This window comes from Pongo abelii, chromosome 11 (assembly GCF_028885655.2).
Source record: "Pongo abelii isolate AG06213 chromosome 11, NHGRI_mPonAbe1-v2.0_pri, whole genome shotgun sequence".
Lineage (NCBI taxonomy): Eukaryota > Metazoa > Chordata > Mammalia > Primates > Hominidae > Pongo > Pongo abelii.
In genome coordinates, this window is record NC_071996.2 from 2,370,446 (window position 1) to 2,398,382 (window position 27,937).

Sequence of the window (27,937 nt, forward strand, 5' to 3'; positions counted from 1 at the left end):
AACAGGAGCTGAAATTGTGGCAATAATCAATAGCTTACTAACCAAAAAGAGTCCAGGATCAGATGGGTTCACAGCCGAATTCTACCAGAGGTCCAAGGAGGAACTGGAACCATTACTTCAGAAACTATTCCAATCAATAGAAAAAGAGGGATTCCTTCCTAACTCATTTTATGAGGCCAGCATCATGCTGATACCAAAGCTGGGCAGAGACACAATCAAAAAAGAGAATTTTAGACCAATATCCTTGATGAATATTGATGCAAAAATCCTCAATAAATTACTGGCAAACAGAATCCAGCAGCACATCAGAGAGCTTATCCACCATGATCAAGTGGGCTTCATCCCTGGGATGCAAGTCTGGTTCAATATACGCAAATCAATAAATGTAATCCAGCATATAAACAGAACCAAAGTCAAAAACCACATGATTATCTCAATACGTGAAGAAAAGGCCTTTGACAAAATTCAACAACCCTTCATGCTAAAAACTCTCAATAAATTGGGTATTGATGGGTCGTATCTCTAAATAATAAGAGCTACTTATGACAAACCCACAGCGAATATCATACTGAATGGGCAAAAACTGGAAGCATTCACTTTGAAAACTGGCACAAGACAGGGATGCCCTCTCTCACCACTTCTATTCAACATATTGTTGGAAGTTCTGGCCAGGGCAATTAGGCAAGAGAAGGAAATCAAGGGTATTCAATTAGGAAAAAAGGAAGTCAAATTGTCCCTGTTTGCAGATGACGTGATAGTATATCTAGAAAACCCCATTGTCTCAGCCCAAAATCTCCTTAAGCTGATAAGCAACTTCAGCAAAGTCTCAGGATACAAAATCAATGGACAAAAATCACAAGCATTCTTATACATCAATAACAGACAAACAGAGAGCCAAATCATGAGTGAACTCCCATTCACAATTGCTTCAAAGAGAATAAAATACCTAGGAATCCAACTTCCAAGGGATGTGAAGGACCTCTTCAAGGAGAAAACTACAAACCACTTCTCAAGGAAATAAAGAGGATACAAACAAATGGAAGAACATTCCATGCTCATGGGTAGGAAGAATCAATATCATGAAAATGGCCATCCTTCCCAAGGTAATTTACAGATTCAATGCCATCCCCATCAAGTTACCAATGACTTCCTTCACGGAATTGGAAAAAACTACTTTAAAATTCATATGGAACCAAAAAAGAGCCCGCAACACCAAGTCAATCCTAAGCCAAAAGAACAAAGCTGGAGGCATCACGCTACCTGACTTCAAACTATACTACAAGGCTACAGTAACCAAAACAACATGGTACTGGTACCAAACAGAGATATAGATCAATGGAACAGAACAGAGCCGTCAGAAATAATGCCACATATCTACAACAATCTGATCTTTGACAAACTTGACAAAAACAAGAAATGGAGAAAGGATTCCCTATTTAATAAATGGTGCTGGGAAAACTGGCTAGCCACATGTAGAAAGCTGAAACTGGATCCCTTCCTTACACCTTATACAAAAATCAACTCAAGATGGATTAAAGACTTAAACGTTAGACCTAAAACCATAAAAACCCTAGAAGAAAACCTAGGCAATACCATTCAGGACATAGGCATGGGCAAGGACTTCATGTCTAAAACACCAAAAGCAATGGCAACAAAAGCCAAAATTGACAAATGGGATCTAATTAAACTAAAGAGCTTCTGCACAGCAAAGGAAACTACCATCAGAGTGAACAGGCAACCTACAAAGTGGGAGAAAATTTTCGCAACCTACTCATCTGACAAAGGGCTAATATCCAGAATCTACAATGAACTCCAACAAATTTACAAGAAAATACCAAACAACCCCATCAAAAAGTGGGCCAAGGACATGAACAGACACTCCTCCAAAGAAGACATTTATGCAGCCAAAAAACACATGAAAAAATGCTCACCATCACTGGCCATCAGAGAAATGCAAATCAAAACCACAATGAGATACCATCTCACACCAGTTAGAATGGCAATCATTAAAAAGTCAGGAAACAACAGGTGCTGGAGAGGATGTGGAGAAATAGGAACACTTTTACACTGTTGGTGGGACTGTAAACTAGTTCAACACTTGTGAAAGTCACTGTGGCGATTCCTCAGGGATCTAGAACTAGAAATTCCATTTGACCCAGCCATCCCATTACTGGGTAGATACCCAAAGGACTATAAATCATGCTGCTATAAAGACACATGCACACGTATGTTTATTGCGGCATTATACACAATAGCAAAGACTTGGAACCAACCCAAATGTCCAACAATGATAGACTGGATTAAGAAAATGTGGCACATATACACCATGGAATACTAGGCAGCCATAAAAAATGATGAGTTCATATCATTTGTAGGGACATGGATGAAATTGGAAATCATCGTTCTCAGTAAACTATCGCAAGAACAAAAAACCAAACACCACATCTTCTCACTCATAGGTGGGAATTGAACAATGAGAACACGTGGACACAAGAAGGGGAACATCACACTTCGGGGACTGTTGTGGGGTGTGGGGAGGGGCGAGGGACAGCATTGGGAGATATACCTAATGCTAGATGACGAGTTGGTGGGTGCAGCGCACCAGCATGGCACATGTATACACATGTAGCTTACCTGCACGTTGCGCACATGTACCATGGAGCCTAAAGTATAATAATAATAATAATAATAATAATAATAATAATATTAATGATAAAAAGAAAAAAAATTAAAAAAAAAAGAAAGGGATAAATTCCTCGACACATACACTCTCCCATGACTAAACCAGGAAGAAGTTGAATCTCTGAATAGACTAATAACAGGAGCTGAAATTGTGGCAATAATCAATAGCTTACCAACCAAAAAGAGTCCAGGATCAGATGGGTTCACAGCCGAATTCTACCAGAGGTCCAAGGAGGAACTGGAACCATTACTTCAGAAACTATTCCAATCAATAGAAAAAGAGGGATTCCTTCCTAACTCATTTTATGAGGCCAGCATCATGCTGATACCAAAGCTGGGCAGAGACACAATCAAAAAAGAGAATTTTAGACCAATATCCTTGATGAATATTGATGCAAAAATCCTCAATAAATTACTGGCAAACCGAATCCAGCAGCACATCAGACAGCTTATCCACCATGATCAAGTGGGCTTCATCCCTGGGATGCAAGTCTGGTTCAATATACGCAAATCAATAAATGTAATCCAGCATATAAACAGAACCAAAGTCAAAAACCATATGATTATCTCAATACGTGAAGAAAAGGCCTTTGACAAAATTCAACAACCCTTCATGCTAAAAACTCTCAATAAATTGGGTATTGATGGGTCGTATCTCTAAATAATAAGAGCTACTTATGACAAACCCACAGCGAATATCATACTGAATGGGCAAAAACTGGAAGCATTCACTTTGAAAACTGGCACAAGACAGGGATGCCCTCTCTCACCACTTCTATTCAACATAGTGTTGGAAGTTCTGGCCAGGGCAATTAGGCAAGAGAAGGAAATCAAGGGTATTCAATTAGGAAAAAAGGAAGTCAAATTGTCCCTGTTTGCAGATGACGTGATAGTATATATAGAAAACCCCATTGTCTCAGCCCAAAATCTCCTTAACTGATAAGCAACTTCAGCAAAGTCTCAGGATACAAAATCAATGGACAAAAATCACAAGCATTCTTATACATCAATAACAGACAAACAGAGAGCCAAATCATGAGTGAACTCCCATTCACAATTGCTTCAAAGAGAATAAAATACCTAGGAATCCAACTTCCAAGGGATGTGAAGGACCTCTTCAAGGAGAAAACTACAAACCACTGCTCAAGGAAATAAAAGAGGATACAAACAAATGGAAGAACATTCCATGCTCATGGGTAGGAAGAATCAATATCATGAAAATGGCCATCCTTCCCAAGGTAATTTACAGATTCAATGCCATCCCCATCAAGTTACCAATGACTTTCTTCACAGAATTGGAAAAAACTACTTTAAAGTTCATATGGAACCAAAAAAGAGCCCGCATCACCAAGTCAATCCTAAGCCAAAAGAACAAAGCTGGAGGCATCACGCTACCTGACTTCAAACTATACTACAAGGCTACAGTAACCAAAACAGCATGGTACTGGTACCAAACAGAGATATAGATCAATGGAACAGAACAGAGCCGTCAGAAATAATGCCACATATCTACAACTATCTGATCTTTGACAAACTTGACAAAAACAAGAAATGGAGAAAGGATTCCCTATTTAATAAATGGTGCTGGGAAAACTGGCTAGCCACATGTAGAAAGCTGAAACTGGATCCCTTCCTTACACCTTATACAAAAATCAACTCAAGATGGATTAAAGACTTAAACGTTAGACCTAAAACCATAAAAACCCTAGAAGAAAACCTAGGCAATACCATTCAGGACATAGGCATGGGCAAGGACTTCATGTCTAAAACACCAAAAGCAATGGCCACAAAAGCCAAAATTGACAAATGGGATCTAATTAAACTAAAGAGCTTCTGCACAGCAAAGGAAACTACCATCAGAGTGAACAGGCAACCTACAAAATGGGAGAAAATTTTCGCAACCTACTCATCTGACAAAGGGCTAATATCCAGAATCTACAATGAACTCCAACAAATTTACAAGAAAACACCAAACAACCCCATCAAAAAGTGGGGGAAGGACATGAACAGACACTCCTCCAAAGAAGACATTTATGCAGTCAAAAAACACATGAAAAAATGCTCACCATCACTGTCCATCAGAGAAATGCAAATCAAAACCACAATGAGAAACCATATCACACCAGTTAGAATGGCAATCATTAAAAAGTCAGGAAACAACAGGTGCTGGAGAGGATGTGGAGAAATAGGAACACTTTTACACTGTTGGTGGGACTGTAAACTAGTTCAACCCTTGTGGAAGTCACTGTGGCGATTCCTCAGGGATCTAGTACTAGAAATTCCATTTCACCCAGCCATCCCATTACTGGGTATATACCCAAAGGAGTATAAATCTTGCTGCTATAAAGACACATGCACACGTATGTTTATTGCGGCATTCTACACAATAGCAAAGACTTGGAACCAACCCAAATGTCCAACAATGATAGACTGGATTAAGAAAATGTGGCACATATACACCATGGAATACTAGGCAGCCATAAAAAATGATGAGTTCATATCCTTTGTAGGGACATGGATGAAATTGGAAATCATCGTTCTCAGTAAACTATCGCAAGAACAAAAAACGAAACATCACATATTCTCACTCATAGGTGAGAATTGAACAATGAGAACACATGGACACAGGAAGGGGAACATCACACTTCGGGGACTGTTGTGGGGTGGCTGGAGGGGCGAGGGACAGCATTGGGAGTTATACCTAATGCTAGATGACGAGTTGGTGGGTGCAGCGCACCAGCATGGCACATGTATACATATGTAGCTCACCTGCACGTTGCGCTCATGTACCATAGAGCCTAAAGTATAATAATAATAATAATAATAATAATAATAATAATAATAATAATGATAAAAAGAAAAAAAATTAAAAAAAAAAGAAAGGGATAAATTCCTCGACACATACACTCTCCCATGCCTAAACCAGGAAGAAATTGAATCTCTGAGTAGACTAATAACAGGAGCTGAAGTTGTGGCAATAATCAATAGCTTACCAACCAAAAAGAGTCCAGGATCAGATGGGTTCACAGCCGAATTCTACCAGAGGTCCAAGGAGGAACTGGAACCATTACTTCAGAAACTATTCCAATCAATAGAAAAAGAGGGAATCCTTCCCAACTCATTTTATGAGGCCAGCATCATGCTGATACCAAAGCTGGGCAGAGACACAACCAAAAAAGAGAATTTTAGACCAATATCCTTGATGAATATTGATGCAAAAATCCTCAATAAATTACTGGCAAACCGAATCCAGCAGCACATCAGACAGCTTATCCACCATGATCAAGTGGGCTTCATCCCTCAGATGCAAGGCTGGTTGAATATACGCAAATCAATAAATGTAATCCAGCATATAAACAGAACCAAAGTCAAAAACCACATGATTATCTCAATACGTGAAGAAAAGGACTTTGACAAAATTCAACAACCCTTCATGCTAAAAACTCTCAATAAATTAGGTATTGATGGGTCGTATCTCAAAATAATAAGAGCTATTTATGAGAAACCCACAGCCAATATCATACTGAATGGGCAAAAACTGGAAGCATTCACTTTGAAAACTGGCACAAGACAGGGATGCCCTCTCTCACCACTTCTATTCAACATAGTGTTGGAAGTTCTGGCCAGGGCAATTAGGCAAGAGAAGGAAATCAAGGGTATTCAATTAGGAAAAAAGGAAGCCAAATTGTCCCTGTTTGCAGATGACGTGATAGTATATCTAGAAAACCCCATTGTCTCAGCCCAAAATCTCCTTAAGCTGATAAGCAACTTCAGCAAAGTCTCAGGATACAAAATCAATGGACAAAAATCACAAGCATTCTTATACATCAATAACAGACAAACAGAGAGCCAAATCATGAGTGAACTCCCATTCACAATTGCTTCAAAGAGAATAAAATACCTAGGAATCCAACTTACAAGGGATGTGAAGGACCTCTTCAAGGAGAAAACTACAAACCACTGCTCAAGGAAATAAAAGAGGATACAAAGAAATGGAAGAACATTCCATGCTCATGGGTAGGAAGAATCAATATCATGAAAATGGCCATCCTTCCCAAGGTAATTTACAGATTCAATGCCATCCCCATCAAGTTACCAATGACTTTCTTCACGGAATTGGAAAAAGCTAGTTTAAAATTCATATGGAACCAAAAAAGAGCCCGCATCACCAAGTCAATCCTAAGCCAAAAGAACAAAGATGGAGGCATCACGCTACCTGACTTCAAACTATACTACAAGGCTACAGTAACCAAAACAGCATGGTACTGGTACCAAACAGAGATCTAGATCAATGGAACAGAACAGAGCCGTCAGAAATAATGCCACATATCTACAACAATCTGATCTTTGACAAACTTGACAAAAACAAGAAATGGAGAAAGGGATCCCTATTTAATAAACGGTGCTGGGAAAACTGGCTAGCCACATGTAGAAAGCTGAAACTGGATCCCTTCCTTACACCTTATACAAAAATCAACTCAAGATGGATTAAAGACTTAAACGTTAGACCTAAAACCATAAAAACCCTAGAAGAAATCCTAGGCAATACCATTCAGGACATAGGCATGGGCAAGGACTTCATGTCTAAAACACCAAAAGCAATGGCCACAAAAGCCAAAATTGACAAATGGGATCTAATTAAACTAAAGAGCTTCTGCACAGCAAAGGAAACTACCATCAGAGTGAACAGGCAACCTACAAAATGGGAGAAAATTTTCGCAACCTACTCATCTGACAAAGGGCTAATATGCAGAATCTACAATGAACTCCAACAAATTTACAAGAAAACACCAAACAACCCCATCAAAAAGTGGGCGAAGGACATGAACAGACACTCCTCCAAAGAAGACATTTATGCAGCCAAAAAACACATGAAAAAATGCTCACCATCACTGGCCATCAGAGAAATGCAAATCAAAACCACAATGAGATACCATCTCACACCAGTTAGAAAGGCAATCATTAAAAAGTCAGGAAACAACAGGTGCTGGAGAGGATGTGGAGAAATAGGAACACTTTTACACTGTTGGTGGGACTGTAAACTAGTTCAACCCTTGTGGAAGTCACTGTGGCGATTCCTCAGGGATCTAGAACTAGAAATTCCATTTGACCCAGCCATCCCATTACTGGGTATATACCCAAAGGACTATAAATCATGCTGCTATGAAGTCACATGCACACGTATGTTTATTGCGGCATTATACCCAATAGCAAAGACTTGGAGGCAACCCAAATGTCCAACAACGATAGACTGGATTAAGAAAAGGTGGCACATATACACCATGGAATACCAGGTAGCCATAAAAAATGATGAGTTCATATCCTTTGTAGGGACATGGATGAAATTGGAAATCATCGTTCTCAGTAAACTATCGCAAGAACGAAAAGCCAAACACCACATATTCTCACTCATAGGTGAGAATTGAACAATGACAACACATGGACACAGGAAGGGGAACATCACACTTCGGGGACTGTTGTGGGGTGGGGCGAGGGGCGAGGGACAGCATTGGGAGATATACCTAATGCTAGATGACGAGTTGGTGGGTGCAGCGCACCAGCATGGCACATGTATACACATGTAGCTTACCTGCAAGTTGCGCACATGTACCATAGAGCCTAAAGTATAATAATAATAATAATAATAATAATAATGATAAAAAGAAAAAAAATTAAAATAAAAGAAAGGGATAAATTCCTCGACACATACACTCTCCCATGCCTAAACCAGGAAGAAGTTGAATCTCTGAGTAGACTAATAACAGGAGCTGAAATTGTGGCAATAATCAATAGCTTACCAACCAAAAAGAGTCCAGGATCAGATGGGTTCACAGCCGAATTCTACCAGAGGTCCAAGGAGGAACTGGAACCATTACTTCAGAAACTATTCCAATCAATAGAAAAAGAGGGAATCCTTCCTAACTCATTTTATGAGGCCAGAATCATGCTGCTACCAAAGCTTGGCAGAGACACAACCAAAAAAGAGAATTTTAGACCAATATCCTTGATGAATATTGATGCAAAAATCCTCAATAAATTACTGGCAAACCGAATCCACCAGCACATCAGACAGCTTATCCACCATGATCAAGTGGGCTTCATCCCTGGGATGCAAGGCTGGTTCAATATACGCAAATCAATAAATGTAATCCAGCATATAAACAGAACCAAAGTCAAAAACCACATGATTATCTCAATACGTGAAGAAAAGGACTTTGACAAAATTCAACAACCCTTCATGCTAAAAACTCTCAATAAATTAGGTATTGATGGGTCGTATCTCAAAATAATAAGAGCTATTTATGACAAACCCACAGCCAATATCATACTGAATGGGCAAAAACTGGAAGCATTCACTTTGAAAACTGGCACAAGACAGGGATGCCCTCTCTCACCACTTCTATTCAACATAGTGTTGGAAGTTCTGGCCAGGGCAATTAGGCAAGAGAAGGAAATCAAGGGTATTCAATTAGGAAAAAAGGAAGTCAAATTGTCCCTGTTTGCAGATGACGTGATAGTATATCTAGAAAACCCCATTGTCTCAGCCCAAAATCTCCTTAAGCTGATAAGCAACTTCAGCAAAGTCTCAGGATACAAAATCAATGGACAAAAATCACAAGCATTCTTATACATCAATAACAGACAAACAGAGAGCCAAATCATGAGTGAACTCCCATTCACAATTGCTTCAAAGAGAATAAAATACCTAGGAATCCAACTTACAAGGGATGTGAAGGACCTCTTCAAGGAGAAAACTACAAACCACTGCTCAAGGAAATAAAAGAGGATACAAACAAATGGAAGAACATTCCATGCTCATGGGTAGGAAGAATCAATATCATGAAAATGGCCATCCTTCCCAAGGTAATTTACAGATTCAATGCCATCCCCATCAAGTTACCAATGACTTTCTTCACGGAATTGGAAAAAACTACTTTAAAATTCATATGGAACCAAAAAAGAGCCCGCATCACCAAGTCAATCCTAAGCCAAAAGAACAAAGCTGGATGCATCACGCTACCTGACTTCAAACTATACTACAAGGCTACAGTAACCAAAACAGCATGGTACTGGTACCAAACAGAGATCTAGATCAATGGAACAGAACAGAGCCGTCAGAAATAATGCCACATATCTACAACAATCTGATCTTTGACAAACTTGACAAAAACAAGAAATGGAGAAAGGATTCCCTATTTAATAAATGGTGCTGGGAAAACTGGCTAGCCACATGTAGAAAGCTGAAACTGGATCCCTTCCTTACACCTTATACAAAAATCAACTCAAGATGGATTAAAGACTTAAACGTTAGACCTAAAACCATAAAAACCCTAGAAGAAAACCTAGGCAATACCATTCAGGACATAGGCATGGGCAAGGACTTCATGTCTAAAACACCAAAAGCAATGGCCACAAAAGCCAAAATTGACAAATGGGAACTAATTAAACTAAAGAGCTTCTGCACAGCAAAGGAAACTACCATCAGAGTGAACAGGCAACCTACAAAATGGGAGAAAATTTTCGCAACCTACTCATCTGACAAAGGGATAATATCCAGAATCTACAATGAACTCCAACAAATTTACAAGAAAACACCAAACAACCCCATCAAAAAGTGGGCGAAGGACATGAACAGACACTCCTCCAAAGAAGACATTTATGCAGCCAAAAAACACATGAAAAAATGCTCACCATCACTGGATATCAGAGAAATGGAAATCAAAACCACAGTGAGATACCATCTCACACCAGTTAGAATGGCAATCATTAAAATGTCAGAAAACAACAGGTGATGGAGAGGATGTGGAGAAATAGAAACACTTTTACACTGTTGGTGGGACTGTAAACTAGTTCAACCCTTGTGGAAGTCACTGTGGCGATTCCTCAGGGATCTAGAACTAGAAATTCCATTTGACCCAGCCATCCCATTACTGGGTATATACCCAAAGGACTATAAATCATGCTGCTATGAAGACACATGCAGACGTATGTTTATTGCGGCATTATACCCAATAGCAAAGACTTGGAAGCAACCCAAATGTCCAACAACGATAGACTGGATTAAGAAAAGGTGGCACATATACACCATGGAATACCAGGCAGCCATAAAAAATGATGAGTTCATATCCTTTGTAGGGACATGGATGAAATTGGAAATCATCGTTCTCAGTAAACTATCGCAAGAACGAAAAGCCAAACACCACATATTCTCACTCATAGGTGAGAATTGAACAATGAGAACACATGGACACAGGAAGGGGAACATCACACTTCGGAGACTGTTGTGGGGTGGGGCGAGGGGCGAGGGACAGCATTGGGAGATATACCTAATGCTAGATGACGAGTTGGTGGGTGCAGCGCACCAGCATGGCACATGTATACACATGTAGCTTACCTGCAAGTTGCGCACATGTACCATAGAGCCTAAAGTATAATAAAAATAATAATAATAATAATAATGATAAAAAGAAAAAAAATTAAAAAAAAAGAAAGGGATAAATTCCTCGACACATACACTCTCCCATGCCTAAACCAGGAAGAAGTTGAATCTCTGAGTAGACTAATAACAGGAGCTGAAATTGTGGCAATAATCAATAGCTTACCAACCAAAAAGAGTCCAGGATCAGATGGGTTCACAGCCGAATTCTACCAGAGGTCCAAGGAGGAACTGGAACCATTACTTCAGAAACTATTCCAATCAATAGAAAAAGAGGGAATCCTTCCTAACTCATTTTATGAGGCCAGAATCATGCTGCTACCAAAGCTGGGCAGAGACACAACCAAAAAAGAGAATTTTAGACCAATATCCTTGATGAATATTGATGCAAAAATCCTCAATAAATTACTGGCAAACCGAATCCAGCAGCACATCAGACAGCTTATCCACCATGATCAAGTGGGCTTCATCCATGGGATGCAAGGCTGGTTCAATATACGCAAATCAATAAATGTAATCCAGCATATAAACAGAACCAAAGTCAAAAACCACATGATTATCTCAATACGTGAAGAAAAGGACTTTGACAAAATTCAACAACCCTTCATGCTAAAAACTCTCAATAAATTAGGTATTGATGGGTCGTATCTCAAAATAATAAGAGCTATTTATGACAAACCCACAGCCAATATCATACTGAATGGGCAAAAACTGGAAGCATTCACTTTGAAAACTGGCACAAGACAGGGATGCCCTCTCTCACCACTTCTATTCAACATAGTGTTGGAAGTTCTGGCCAGGGCAATTAGGCAAGAGAAGGAAATCAAGGGTATTCAATTAGGAAAAAAGGAAGTCAAATTGTCCCTGTTTGCAGATGACGTGATAGTATATCTAGAAAACCCCATTGTCTCAGCCCAAAATCTCCTTAAGCTGATAAGCAACTTCAGCAAAGTCTCAGGATACAAAATCAATGGACAAAAATCACAAGCATTCTTATACATCAATAACAGACAAACAGAGAGCCAAATCATGAGTGAACTCCCATTCACAATTGCTTCAAAGAGAATAAAATACCTAGGAATCCAACTTACAAGGGATGTGAAGGACCTCTTCAAGGAGAAAACTACAAACCACTGCTCAAGGAAATAAAAGAGGATACAAACAAATGGAAGAACATTCCATGCTCATGGGTAGGAAGAATCAATATCATGAAAATGGCCATCCTTCCCAAGGTAATTTACAGATTCAATGCCATCCCCATCAAGTTACCAATGACGTTCTTCACGGAATTGGAAAAAACTACTTTAAAATTCATATGGAAGCAAAAAAGAGCCCGCATCACCAAGTCAATCCTAAGCCAAAAGAACAAAGCTGGAGGCATCACGCTACCTGACTTCAAACTATACTACAAGGCTACAGTAACCAAAACAGCATGGTACTGGTACCAAACAGAGATCTAGATCAATGGAACAGAACAGAGCCGTCAGAAATAATGCCACATATCTACAACAATCTGATCTTTGACAAACTTGACAAAAACAAGAAATGGAGAAAGGATTCCCTATTTAATAAATGGTGCTGGGAAAACTGGCTAGCCACATGTAGAAAGCTGAAACTGGATCCCTTCCTTACACCTTATACAAAAATCAACTCAAGATGGATTAAAGACTTAAACGTTAGACCTAAAACCATAAAAACCCTAGAAGAAAACCTAGGCAATACCATTCAGTACATAGGCATGGGCAAGGACTTCATGTCTAAAACACCAAAAGCAATGGCCACAAAAGCCATAATTGACAAATGGGATCTAATTAAACTAAAGAGCTTCTGCACAGCAAAGGAAACTACCATCAGAGTGAACAGGCAACCTACAAAATGGGAGAAAATTTTCGCAACCTACTCATCTGACAAAGGGATAATATCCAGAATCTACAATGAACTCCAACAAATTTACAAGAAAACACCAAACAACCCCATCAAAAAGTGGGCGAAGGACATGAACAGACACTCCTCCAAAGAAGACATTTATGCAGACAAAAAACACATGAAAAAATGCTCACCATCACTGGCCATCAGAGAAATGCAAATCAAAACCACAATGAGATACCATCTCACACCAGTTAGAATGGCAATCATTAAAAAGTCAGGAAACAACAGGTGCTGGAGAGGATGTGGAGAAATAGGAACACTTTTACACTGTTGGTGGGACTGTAAACTAGTTCAACCCTTGTGGAAGTCACTGTGGCGATTCCTCAGGGATCTAGATCTAGAAATTCCATTTGACCCAGCCATCCCATTACTGGGTATATACCCAAAGGACTATAAATCATGCTGCTATGAAGACACATGCAGACGTATGTTTATTGCGGCATTATACCCAATAGCAAAGACTTGGAAGCAACCCAAATGTCCAACAACGATAGACTGGATTAAGAAAAGGCGGCACATATACACCATGGAATACCAGGCAGCCATAAAAAATGATGAGTTCATATCCTTTGTAGGGACATGGATGAAATTGGAAATCATCGTTCTCAGTAAACTATCGCAAGAACGAAAAGCCAAACACCACATATTCTCACTCATAGGTGAGAATTGAACAATGAGAACACATGGACACAGGAAGGGGAACATCACACTTCGGGGACTGTTGTGGGGTGGGGCGAGGGGCGAGGGACAGCATTGGGAGATATACCTAATGCTAGATGACGAGTTGGTGGGTGCAGCGCACCAGCATGGCACATGTATACACATGTAGCTTACCTGCAAGTTGCGCACATGTACCATAGAGCCTAAAGTATAATAATAATAATAATAATAATAATAATAATGATAAAAAGAAAAAAAATTAAAAAAAAAGAAAGGGATAAATTCCTCGACACATACACTCTCCCATGCCTAAACCAGGAAGAAGTTGAATCTCTGAGTAGACTAATAACAGGAGCTGAAATTGTGGCAATAATCAATAGCTTACCAACCAAAAAGAGTCCAGGATCAGATGGGTTCACAGCCGAATTCTACCAGAGGTCCAAGGAGGAACTGGAACCATTACTTCAGAAACTATTCCAATCAATTGAAAAAGAGGGAATCCTTCCTAACTCATTTTATGATTCCAGAATCATGCTGCTGCCAAAGCTTGGCAGAGACACAACCAAAAAAGAGAATTTTAGACCAATATCCTTGATGAATATTGATGCAAAAATCCTCAATAAATTACTGGCAAACCGAATCCAGCAGCACATCAGACAGCTTATCCACCATGATCAAGTGGGCTTCATCCCTGGGATGCAAGGCTGGTTCAATATACGCAAATCAATAAATGTAATCCAGCATATAAACAGAACCAAACTCAAAAACCACATGATTATCTCAATACGTGAAGAAAAGGACTTTGACAAAATTCAACAACCCTTCATGCTAAAAACTCTCAATAAATTAGGTATTGATGGGTCGTATCTCAAAATAATAAGAGCTATTTATGACAAACCCACAGCCAATATCATACTGAATGGGCAAAAACTGGAAGCATTCACTTTGAAAACTGGCACAAGACAGGGATGCCCTCTCTCACCACTTCTATTCAACATAGTGTTGGAAGTTCTGGCCAGGGCAATTAGGCAAGAGAAGGAAATCAAGGGTATTCAATTAGGAAAAAAGGAAGTCAAATTGTCCCTGTTTGCAGATGACGTGATAGTATATCTAGAAAACCCCATTGTCTCAGCCCAAAATCTCCTTAAGCTGATAAGCAACTTCAGCAAAGTCTCAGGATACAAAATCAATGGACAAAAATCACAAGCATTCTTATACATCAATAACAGACAAACAGAGAGCCAAATCATGAGTGAACTCCCATTCACAATTGCTTCAAAGAGAATAAAATACCTAGGAATCCAACTTACAAGGGATGTGAAGGACCTCTTCAAGGAGAAAACTACAAACCACTGCTCAAGGAAATAAAAGAGGATACAAACAAATGGAAGAACATTCCATGCTCATGGGTAGGAAGAATCAATATCATGAAAATGGCCATCCTTCCCAAGGTAATTTACAGATTCAATGCCATCCCCATCAAGTTACCAATGACTTTCTTCACGGAATTGGAAAAAACTACTTTAAAATTCATATGGAACCAAAAAAGAGCCCGCATCACCAAGTCAATCCTAAGCCAAAAGAACAAAGATGGAGGCATCACGCTACCTGACTTCAAACTATACTACAAGGCTACAGTAACCAAAACAGCATGGTACTGGTACCAAACAGAGATCTAGATCAATGGAACAGAACAGAGCCGTCAGAAATAATGCCACATATCTACAACAATCTGATCTTTGACAAACTTGACAAAAACAAGAAATGGAGAAAGGATTCCCTATTTAATAAATGGTGCTGGGAAAACTGGCTAGCCACATGTAGAAAGCTGAAACTGGATCCCTTCCTTACACCTTATACAAAAATCAACTCAAGATGGATTAAAGACTTAAACGTTAGACCTAAAACCATAAAAACCCTAGAAGAAAACCTAGGCAATACCATTCAGGACATAGGCATGGGCAAGGACTTCATGTCTAAAACACCAAAAGCAATGGCCACAAAAGCCAAAATTGACAAATGGGATCTAATTAAACTAAAGAGCTTCTGCACAGCAAAGGAAACTACCATCAGAGTGAACAGGCAACCTACAAAATGGGAGAAAATTTTCGCAACCTACTCATCTGACAAAGGGATAATATCCAGAATCTACAATGAACTCCAACAAATTTACAAGAAAACAGCAAACAACCCCATCAAAAAGTGGGCGAAGGACATGAACAGACACTCCTCCAAAGAAGACATTTATGCAGCCAAAAAACACATGAAAAAATGCTCACCGTCACTGGATATCAGAGAAATGGAAATCAAAACCACAGTGAGATACCATCTCACACCAGTTAGAATGGCAATCATTAAAATGTCAGAAAACAACAGGTGATGGAGAGGATGTGGAGAAATAGAAACACTTTTACACTGTTGGTGGGACTGTAAACTAGTTCAACCCTTGTGGAAGTCACTGTGGCGATTCCTCAGGGATCTAGAACTAGAAATTCCATTTGACCCAGCCATCCCATTACTGGGTATATACCCAAAGGACTATAAATCATGCTGCTATGAAGACACATGCAGACGTATGTTTATTGCGGCATTATACCCAATAGCAAAGACTTGGAAGCAACCCAAATGTCCAACAACGATAGACTGGATTAAGAAAAGGTGGCACATATACACCATGGAATACCAGGCAGCCATAAAAAATGATGAGTTCATATCCTTTGTAGGGACATGGATGAAATTGGAAATCATCGTTCTCAGTAAACTATCGCAAGAACGAAAAGCCAAACACCACATATTCTCACTCATAGGTGAGAATTGAACAATGAGAACACATGGACACAGGAAGGGGAACATCACACTTCGGAGACTGTTGTGGGGTGGTGCGAGGGGCGAGGGACAGCATTGGGAGATATACCTAATGCTAGATGACGAGTTGGTGGGTGCAGCGCACCAGCATGGCACATGTATACACATGTAGCTTACCTGCAAGTTGCGCACATGTACCATAGAGCCTAAAGTATAATAATAATAATAATAATAATAATAATGATAAAAAGAAAAAAAATTAAAAAAAAGAAAGGGATAAATTCCTCGACACATACACTCTCCCATGCCTAAACCAGGAAGAAGTTGAATCTCTGAGTAGACTAATAACAGGAGCTGAAATTGTGGCAATAATCAATAGCTTACCAACCAAAAAGAGTCCAGGATCAGATGGGTTCACAGCCGAATTCTACCAGAGGTCCAAGGAGGAACTGGAACCATTACTTCAGAAACTATTCCAATCAATAGAAAAAGAGGGAATCCTTCCTAAGTCATTTTATGAGGCCAGAATCATGCTGCTACCAAAGCTGGGCAGAGACACAACCAAAAAAGAGAATTTTAGACCAATATCCTTGATGAATATTGATGCAAAAATCCTCAATAAATTACTGGCAAACCGAATCCAGCAGCACATCAGACAGCTTATCCACCATGATCAAGTGGGCTTCATCCATGGGATGCAAGGCTGGTTCAATATACGCAAATCAATAAATGTAATCCAGCATATAAACAGAACCAAAGTCAAAAACCACATGATTATCTCAATACGTGAAGAAAAGGACTTTGACAAAATTCAACAACCCTTCATGCTAAAAACTCTCAATAAATTAGGTATTGATGGGTCGTATCTCAAAATAATAAGAGCTATTTATGACAAACCCACAGCCAATATCATACTGAATGGGCAAAAACTGGAAGCATTCACTTTGAAAACTGGCACAAGACAGGGATGCCCTCTCTCACCACTTCTATTCAACATAGTGTTGGAAGTTCTGGCCAGGGCAATTAGGCAAGAGAAGGAAATCAAGGGTATTCAATTAGGAAAAAAGGAAGTCAAATTGTCCCTGTTTGCAGATGACGTGATAGTATATCTAGAAAACCCCATTGTCTCAGCCCAAAATCTCCTTAAGCTGATAAGCAACTTCAGCAAAGTCTCAGGATACAAAATCAATGGACAAAAATCACAAGCATTCTTATACATCAATAACAGACAAACAGAGAGCCAAATCATGAGTGAACTCCCATTCACAATTGCTTCAAAGAGAATAAAATACCTAGGAATCCAACTTACAAGGGATGTGAAGGACCTCTTCAAGGAGAAAACTACAAACCACTGCTCAAGGAAATAAAAGAGGATACAAACAAATGGAAGAACATTCCATGCTCATGGGTAGGAAGAATCAATATCATGAAAATGGCCATCCTTCCCAAGGTAATTTACAGATTCAATGCCATCCCCATCAAGTTACCAATGACGTTCTTCACGGAATTGGAAAAAACTACTTTAAAATTCATATGGAAGCAAAAAAGAGCCCGCATCACCAAGTCAATCCTAAGCCAAAAGAACAAAGCTGGAGGCATCACGCTACCTGACTTCAAACTATACTACAAGGCTACAGTAACCAAAACAGCATGGTACTGGTACCAAACAGAGATCTAGATCAATGGAACAGAACAGAGCCGTCAGAAATAATGCCACATATCTACAACAATCTGATCTTTGACAAACTTGACAAAAACAAGAAATGGAGAAAGGATTCCCTATTTAATAAATGGTGCTGGGAAAACTGGCTAGCCACATGTAGAAAGCTGAAACTGGATCCCTTCCTTACACCTTATACAAAAATCAACTCAAGATGGATTAAAGACTTAAACGTTAGACCTAAAACCATAAAAACCCTAGAAGAAAACCTAGGCAATACCATTCAGTACATAGGCATGGGCAAGGACTTCATGTCTAAAACACCAAAAGCAATGGCCACAAAAGCCATAATTGACAAATGGGATCTAATTAAACTAAAGAGCTTCTGCACAGCAAAGGAAACTACCATCAGAGTGAACAGGCAACCTACAAAATGGGAGAAAATTTTCGCAACCTACTCATCTGACAAAGGGATAATATCCAGAATCTACAATGAACTCCAACAAATTTACAAGAAAACACCAAACAACCCCATCAAAAAGTGGGCGAAGGACATGAACAGACACTCCTCCAAAGAAGACATTTATGCAGACAAAAAACACATGAAAAAATGCTCACCATCACTGGCCATCAGAGAAATGCAAATCAAAACCACAATGAGATACCATCTCACACCAGTTAGAATGGCAATCATTAAAAAGTCAGGAAACAACAGGTGCTGGAGAGGATGTGGAGAAATAGGAACACTTTTACACTGTTGGTGGGACTGTAAACTAGTTCAACCCTTGTGGAAGTCACTGTGGCGATTCCTCAGGGATCTAGATCTAGAAATTCCATTTGACCCAGCCATCCCATTACTGGGTATATACCCAAAGGACTATAAATCATGCTGCTATGAAGACACATGCAGACGTATGTTTATTGCGGCATTATACCCAATAGCAAAGACTTGGAAGCAACCCAAATGTCCAACAACGATAGACTGGATTAAGAAAAGGCGGCACATATACACCATGGAATACCAGGCAGCCATAAAAAATGATGAGTTCATATCCTTTGTAGGGACATGGATGAAATTGGAAATCATCGTTCTCAGTAAACTATCGCAAGAACGAAAAGCCAAACACCACATATTCTCACTCATAGGTGAGAATTGAACAATGAGAACACATGGACACAGGAAGGGGAACATCACACTTCGGGGACTGTTGTGGGGTGGGGCGAGGGGCGAGGGACAGCATTGGGAGATATACCTAATGCTAGATGACGAGTTGGTGGGTGCAGCGCACCAGCATGGCACATGTATACACATGTAGCTTACCTGCAAGTTGCGCACATGTACCATAGAGCCTAAAGTATAATAATAATAATAATAATAATAATAATGATAAAAAGAAAAAAAATTAAAAAAAAAGAAAGGGATAAATTCCTCGACACATACACTCTCCCATGCCTAAACCAGGAAGAAGTTGAATCTCTGAGTAGACTAATAACAGGAGCTGAAATTGTGGCAATAATCAATAGCTTACCAACCAAAAAGAGTCCAGGATCAGATGGGTTCACAGCCGAATTCTACCAGAGGTCCAAGGAGGAACTGGAACCATTACTTCAGAAACTATTCCAATCAATTGAAAAAGAGGGAATCCTTCCTAACTCATTTTATGATTCCAGAATCATGCTGCTGCCAAAGCTTGGCAGAGACACAACCAAAAAAGAGAATTTTAGACCAATATCCTTGATGAATATTGATGCAAAAATCCTCAATAAATTACTGGCAAACCGAATCCAGCAGCACATCAGACAGCTTATCCACCATGATCAAGTGGGCTTCATCCCTGGGATGCAAGGCTGGTTCAATATACGCAAATCAATAAATGTAATCCAGCATATAAACAGAACCAAACTCAAAAACCACATGATTATCTCAATACGTGAAGAAAAGGACTTTGACAAAATTCAACAACCCTTCATGCTAAAAACTCTCAATAAATTAGGTATTGATGGGTCGTATCTCAAAATAATAAGAGCTATTTATGACAAACCCACAGCCAATATCATACTGAATGGGCAAAAACTGGAAGCATTCACTTTGAAAACTGGCACAAGACAGGGATGCCCTCTCTCACCACTTCTATTCAACATAGTGTTGGAAGTTCTGGCCAGGGCAATTAGGCAAGAGAAGGAAATCAAGGGTATTCAATTAGGAAAAAAGGAAGTCAAATTGTCCCTGTTTGCAGATGACGTGATAGTATATCTAGAAAACCCCATTGTCTCAGCCCAAAATCTCCTTAAGCTGATAAGCAACTTCAGCAAAGTCTCAGGATACAAAATCAATGGACAAAAATCACAAGCATTCTTATACATCAATAACAGACAAACAGAGAGCCAAATCATGAGTGAACTCCCATTCACAATTGCTTCAAAGAGAATAAAATACCTAGGAATCCAACTTACAAGGGATGTGAAGGACCTCTTCAAGGAGAAAACTACAAACCACTGCTCAAGGAAATAAAAGAGGATACAAACAAATGGAAGAACATTCCATGCTCATGGGTAGGAAGAATCAATATCATGAAAATGGCCATCCTTCCCAAGGTAATTTACAGATTCAATGCCATCCCCATCAAGTTACCAATGACTTTCTTCACGGAATTGGAAAAAACTACTTTAAAATTCATATGGAACCAAAAAAGAGCCCGCATCACCAAGTCAATCCTAAGCCAAAAGAACAAAGATGGAGGCATCACGCTACCTGACTTCAAACTATACTACAAGGCTACAGTAACCAAAACAGCATGGTACTGGTACCAAACAGAGATCTAGATCAATGGAACAGAACAGAGCCGTCAGAAATAATGCCACATATCTACAACAATCTGATCTTTGACAAACTTGACAAAAACAAGAAATGGAGAAAGGATTCCCTATTTAATAAATGGTGCTGGGAAAACTGGCTAGCCACATGTAGAAAGCTGAAACTGGATCCCTTCCTTACACCTTATACAAAAATCAACTCAAGATGGATTAAAGACTTAAACGTTAGACCTAAAACCATAAAAACCCTAGAAGAAAACCTAGGCAATACCATTCAGGACATAGGCATGGGCAAGGACTTCATGTCTAAAACACCAAAAGCAATGGCCACAAAAGCCAAAATTGACAAATGGGATCTAATTAAACTAAAGAGCTTCTGCACAGCAAAGGAAACTACCATCAGAGTGAACAGGCAACCTACAAAATGGGAGAAAATTTTCGCAACCTACTCATCTGACAAAGGGATAATATCCAGAATCTACAATGAACTCCAACAAATTTACAAGAAAACAGCAAACAACCCCATCAAAAAGTGGGCGAAGGACATGAACAGACACTCCTCCAAAGAAGACATTTATGCAGCCAAAAAACACATGAAAAAATGCCCACCATCACTGGCCATCAGAGAAATGGAAATCAAAACCACAATGAGATACCATCTCACACCAGTTAGAATGGCAAACATTAAAATGTCAGGAAACAACAGGTGCTGGAGAGGATGTGGAGAAATTGGAACACTTTTACACTGTTGGTGGGACTGTAAACTAGTTCAACCCTTGTGGAAGTCACTGTGGCGATTCCTCAGGGATCTAGAACTAGAAATTCCATTTGACCCAGCCATCCCATTACTGGGTATATACCCAAAGGACTATAAATCATGCTGCTATGAAGACACATGCAGACGTATGTTTATTGCGGCATTATACCCAATAGCAAAGACTTGGAAGCAACCCAAATGTCCAACAACGATAGACTGGATTAAGAAAAGGTGGCACATATACACCATGGAATACCAGGCAGCCATAAAAAATGATGAGTTCATATCATTTGTAGGGACATGGATGAAATTGGAAATCATCGTTCTCAGTAAACTATCGCAAGAACGAAAAGCCAAACACCACATATTCTCACTCATAGGTGAGAATTGAACAATGAGAACACATGGACACAGGAAGGGGAACATCACACTTCGGGGACTGTTGTGGGGTGGGGCGAGGGGCGAGGGACAGCATTGGGAGATATACCTAATGCTAGATGACGAGTTGGTGGGTGCAGCGCACCAGCATGGCACATGTATACACATGTAGCTTACCTGCACGTTGCGCACATGTACCATAGAGCCTAAAGAATAATAATAATAATAATAATAATAATAATAATAATGATGAAAAGAAAAAAAATTAAAAAAAAAGAAAGGGATAAGTTCCTCGACACATACACTCTCCCATGACTAAACCAGGAAGAAGTTGAATCTCTGAGTAGACCAATAACAGGAGCTGAAGTTGTGGCAATAATCAATAGCTTACCAACAAAAAAGAGTCCAGGATCAGATGGGTTCACAGCCGAATTCTACCAGAGGTCCAAGGAGGAACTGGAACCATTACTTCAGAAATTATTCCGATCAATAGAAAAAGAGGGAATACTTCCTAACTCATTTTATGAGGCCAGCATCATGCTGCTACCAAAGCTGGGCAGAGACACAACCAAAAAAGAGAATTTTAGACCAATATCCTTGATGAATATTGATGCAAAAATCCTCAATAAATTACTGGCAAACCGAATCCAGCAGCACATCAGACAGCTTATCCACCATGATCAAGTGGGCTTCATCCCTCGGATGCAAGTCTGGTTCAATATACGCAAATCAATAGATGTAATCCAGCATATAAACAGAACCAAAGTCAAAAACCACATGATTATCTCAATACGTGAAGAAAAGGACTTTGACAAAATTCAACAAACCTTCATGCTAAAAACTCTCAATAAATTAGGTATTGATGGGTCGTATCTCAAAATAATAAGAGCTATTTATGACAAACCCACAGCCAATATCATACTGAATGGGCAAAAACTTTAAGCATTCACTTTGAAAACTGGCACAAGACAGGGATGCCCTCTCTCACCACTTCTATTCAACATAGTGTTGGAAGTTCTGGCCAGGGCAATTAGGCAAGAGAAGGAAATCAAGGGTATTCAATTAGGAAAAAAGGAAGTCAAATTGTCCCTGTTTGCAGATGACGTGATAGTATATCTAGAAACTCCATTGTCTCAGCCCAAAATCTCCTTAAGCTGATAAGCAACTTCAGCAAAGTCTCAGGATACAAAATCAATGGACAAAAATCACAAGCATTCTTATACATCAATAACAGACAAACAGAGAGCCAAATCATGAGTGAACTCCCATTCACAATTGCTTCAAAGAGAATAAAATACCTAGGAATCCAACTTCCAAGGGATGTGAAGGACCTCTTCAAGGAGAAAACTACAAACCACTGCTCAAGGAAATAAAAGAGGATACAAACAAATGGAAGAACATTCCATGCTCATGGGTAGGAAGAATCAATATCATGAAAATGGCCATCCTTCCCAAGGTAATTTACAGATTCAATGCCATCCCCATCAAGTTACCAATGACTTTCTTCACAGAATTGGAAAAAACTACTTTAAAGTTCATATGGAACCGAAAAAGAGCCCGCATCACCTAGTCAATCCTAAGCCAAAAGAACAAAGTTGGAGGCATCACGCTACCTGACTTCAAACTATACTACAAGGCTACAGTAACCAAAACAGCATGGTACTGGTTCCAAAACAGAGATCTAGATCAATGGAACAGAACAGAGCCGTCAGAAATAATGCCACATATCTACAACTGTCTGATCTTTGACAAACCTGACAAAAACAAGAAATGGAGAAAGGATTCCCTATTTAATAAATGGTGCTGGGAAAACTGGCTAGCCACATGTAGAAAGCTGAAACTGGATCCCTTCCTTACACCTTATACAAAAATCAACTCAATAGGGATTAAAGACTTAAACTTTAGACCTAAAACCATAAAAACCCTAGAAGAAAACCTAGGCAATACCATTCAGGACATAGGCATGGGCAAGGACTTCATGTCTAAAACAGCAAAAGCAATGGCCACAAAAGCCAAAATTGACAAATGGGATCTAATTAAACTAAAGAGCTTCTGCACAGCAAAGGAAACTACCATCAGAGTGAACAGCAACCTACAAAATGGGAGAAAATTTTCGCAACCTACTCCTCTGACAAAGGGCTAATATCTATAATCTACAATGAACTAAAACAAATTTACAAGAAAACACCAAACAACCCCATCAAAAAGTGGGCGAAGGACATGAACAGACGCTCCTCCAAAGAAGACATTTATGCAGCCAAAAAACACATGAAAAAATGCGCACCATCACTGGCCATCAGAGAAATGCGAATCAAAACCACAATGAGATACCATCTCACACCAGTTAGAATGGCAATCATTAAAAAGTCAGGAAACAACAGGTGCTGGAGAGGATGTGGAGAAATAGGAACACTTTTACACTGTTGGTGGGACTGTAAACTAGTTCAACCCTTGTGGAAGTCACTGTGGCGATTCCTCAGGGATCTAGAACTAGAAATTCCATTTGACCCAGCCATCCCATTACTGGGTATATACCCAAAGGACTATAAATCATGCTGCTATAAGGACACATGCACACGTATGATTATTGCGGCATTATACACAATAGCAAAGACTTGGAACCGACCCAAATGTCCAACAATGATAGACTGGATTAAGAAAATGTGGCACATATACACCATGGAATACTAGGCAGCCATAAAAAATGATGAGTTCATATCCTTTGTAGGGACATGGATGAAATTGGAAATCATCGTTCTCAGTAAACTATCACAAGAACAAAAAACCAAACACCACATATTCTCACTCATAGGTGAGAATTGAACAATGAGAACACATGGATACAAGAAGGGGAACATCACACTTCGGGGACTGTTGTGGGGTGGGGCGAGGGGCGAGGGACAGCATTGGGAGATATACCTAATGCTAGATGACGAGTTGGTGGGTGCAGCGCACCAGCATGGCACATGTATACACATGTAGCTTACCTGCAAGTTGCGCACATGTACCATGGAGCCTAAAGTATAATAATAATAATAATAATAATAATAATGATAATAATAATGATAAAAAGAAAAAAAATTAAAAAAAAAGAAAGGGATAAATTCCTCGACACATACACTCTCCCATGCCTAAACCAGGAAGAAATTGAATCTCTGAATAGACTAATAACAGGAGCTGAAATTGTGGCCATAATCAATAGCTTACCAACCAAAAAGAGTCCAGGATCTGATGGGTTCACAGCCGAATTCTACCAGAGGTCCAAGGAGGAACTGGAACCATTACTTCAGAAACTATTCCAATCAATAGAAAAAGAGAGAATCCTTCCTAACTCATTTTATGAGGCCAGCATCATGCTGCTACCAAAGCTGGGCAGAGACACAACCAAAAAAGAGAATTTTAGACCAATATCCTTGATAAATATTGATGCAAAAATCCTCAATAAATTACTGGCAAACCGAATCCAGCAGCACATCAGACAGCTTATCCACCATGATCAAGTGGGCTTCATCCCTGGGATGCAAGTCTGGTTCAATATACGCAAATCAATAGATGTAATCCAGCATATAAACACAACCAAAGTCAAAAACCACATGATTATCTCAATACGTGAAGAAAAGGACTTTGACAAAATTCAACAACCCTTCATGCTAAAAACTCTCAATAAATTAGGTATTGATGGGTCGTATCTCAAAATAATAAGAGCTATTTATGACAAACCCACAGCCAATATCATACTGAATGGGCAAAAACTGGAAGCATTCACTTTGAAAACTGGCACAAGACAGGGATGCCCTCTCTCACCACTTCTATTCAACATAGTGTTGGAAGTTCTGGCCAGGGCAATTAGGCAAGAGAAGGAAATCAAGGGTATTCAATTAGGAAAAAAGGAAGTCAAATTGTCCCTGTTTCAGATGACGTGATAGTATATCTAGAAAACCCCATTGTCTCAGCCCAAAATCTCCTTAAGCTGATAAGCAACTTCAGCAAAGTCTCAGGATACAAAATCAATGGACAAAAATCACAAGCATTCTTATACATCAATAACAGACAAACAGAGAGCCAAATCATGAGTGAACTCCCATTCACAATTGCTTCAAAGAGAATAAAATACCTAGGAATCCAACTTACAATTGATGTGAAGGACCTCTTCGAGGAGAAAACTACAAACCACTGCTCAAGGAAGTAAAAGAGGATACAAACAAATGGAAGAACATTCCATGCTCATGGGTAGGAAGAATCAATATCATGAAAATGGCCATCCTTCCCAAGGTAATTTACAGATTCAATGTCATCCCCATCAAGTTACCAATGACTTTCTGCACAGAATTGGAAAAAACTACTTTAAAGTTCATATGGAACCAAAAAAGAGCCCGCATCACCAAGTCAATCCTAAGCCAAAAGAACAAAGCTGGAGGCATCACGCTACCTGACTTCAAACTATACTAGAAGGCTACAGTAACCAAAACAGCATGGTACTGGTACCAAACAGAGATATAGATCAATGGAACAGAACAGAGCCGTCAGAAATAATGCCACATATCTACAACTATCTGATCTTTGACAAACTTGACAAAAACAAGAAATGGAGAAAGGATTCCCTATTTAATAAATGGTGCTGGGAAAACTGGCTAGCCACATGTAGAAAGCTGAAACTGGATCCCTTCCTTACACCTTATACAAAAATCAACTCAAGATGGATTAAAGACTTAAACGTTAGACCTAAAACCATAAAAACCCTAGAAGAAAACCTAGGCAATACCATTCAGGACATAGGCATGGGCAAGGACTTCATGTCTAAAACACCAAAAGCAATGGCCACAAAAGCCAAAATTGACAAATGGGATCTAATTAAACTAAAGAGCTTCTGCACAGCAAAGGAAACTACCATCAGAGTGAACAGGCAACCTACAAAATGGGAGAAAATTTTCGCAACCTACTCATCTGACAAAGGGCTAATATCCAGAATCTACAATGAACTCCAACAAATTTACAAGAAAACACCAAACAACCCCATCAAAAAGTGGGCGAAGGACATGAACAGACACTCCTCCAAAGAAGACATTTATGCAGTCAAAAAACACATGAAAAAATGCTCACCATCACTGGCCATCAGAGAAATGCAAATCAAAACCACAATGAGAAACCATATCACACCAGTTAGAATGGCAATCATTAAAAAGTCAGGAAACAACAGGTGCTGGAGAGGATGTGGAGAAATAGGAACACTTTTACACTGTTGGTGGGACTGTAAACTAGTTCAACCCTTGTGGAAGTCACTGTGGCGATTCCTCAGGGATCTAGTACTAGAAATTCCATTTCACCCAGCCATCCCATTACTGGGTATATACCCAAAGGAGTATAAGTCTTGCTGCTATAAAGACACATGCACACGTATGTTTATTGCGGCATTCTACACAATAGCAAAGACTTGGAACCAACCCAAATGTCCAACAATGATAGACTGGATTAAGAAAATGTGGCACATATACACCATGGAATACTAGGCAGCCATAAAAAATGATGAGTTCATATCCTTTGTAGGGACAGGGATGAAATTGGAAATCATCGTTCTCAGTAAACTATTGCAAGAACAAAAAACGAAACATCACATATTCTCACTCATAGGTGAGAATTGAACAATGAGAACACATGGACACAGGAAGGGGAACATCACACTTCGGGGACTGTTGTGGGGTGGCTGGAGGGGCGAGGGACAGCATTGGGAGTTATACCTAATGCTAGATGACGAGTTGGTGGGTGCAGCGCACCAGCATGGCACATGTATACATATGTAGCTCACCTGCACGTTGCG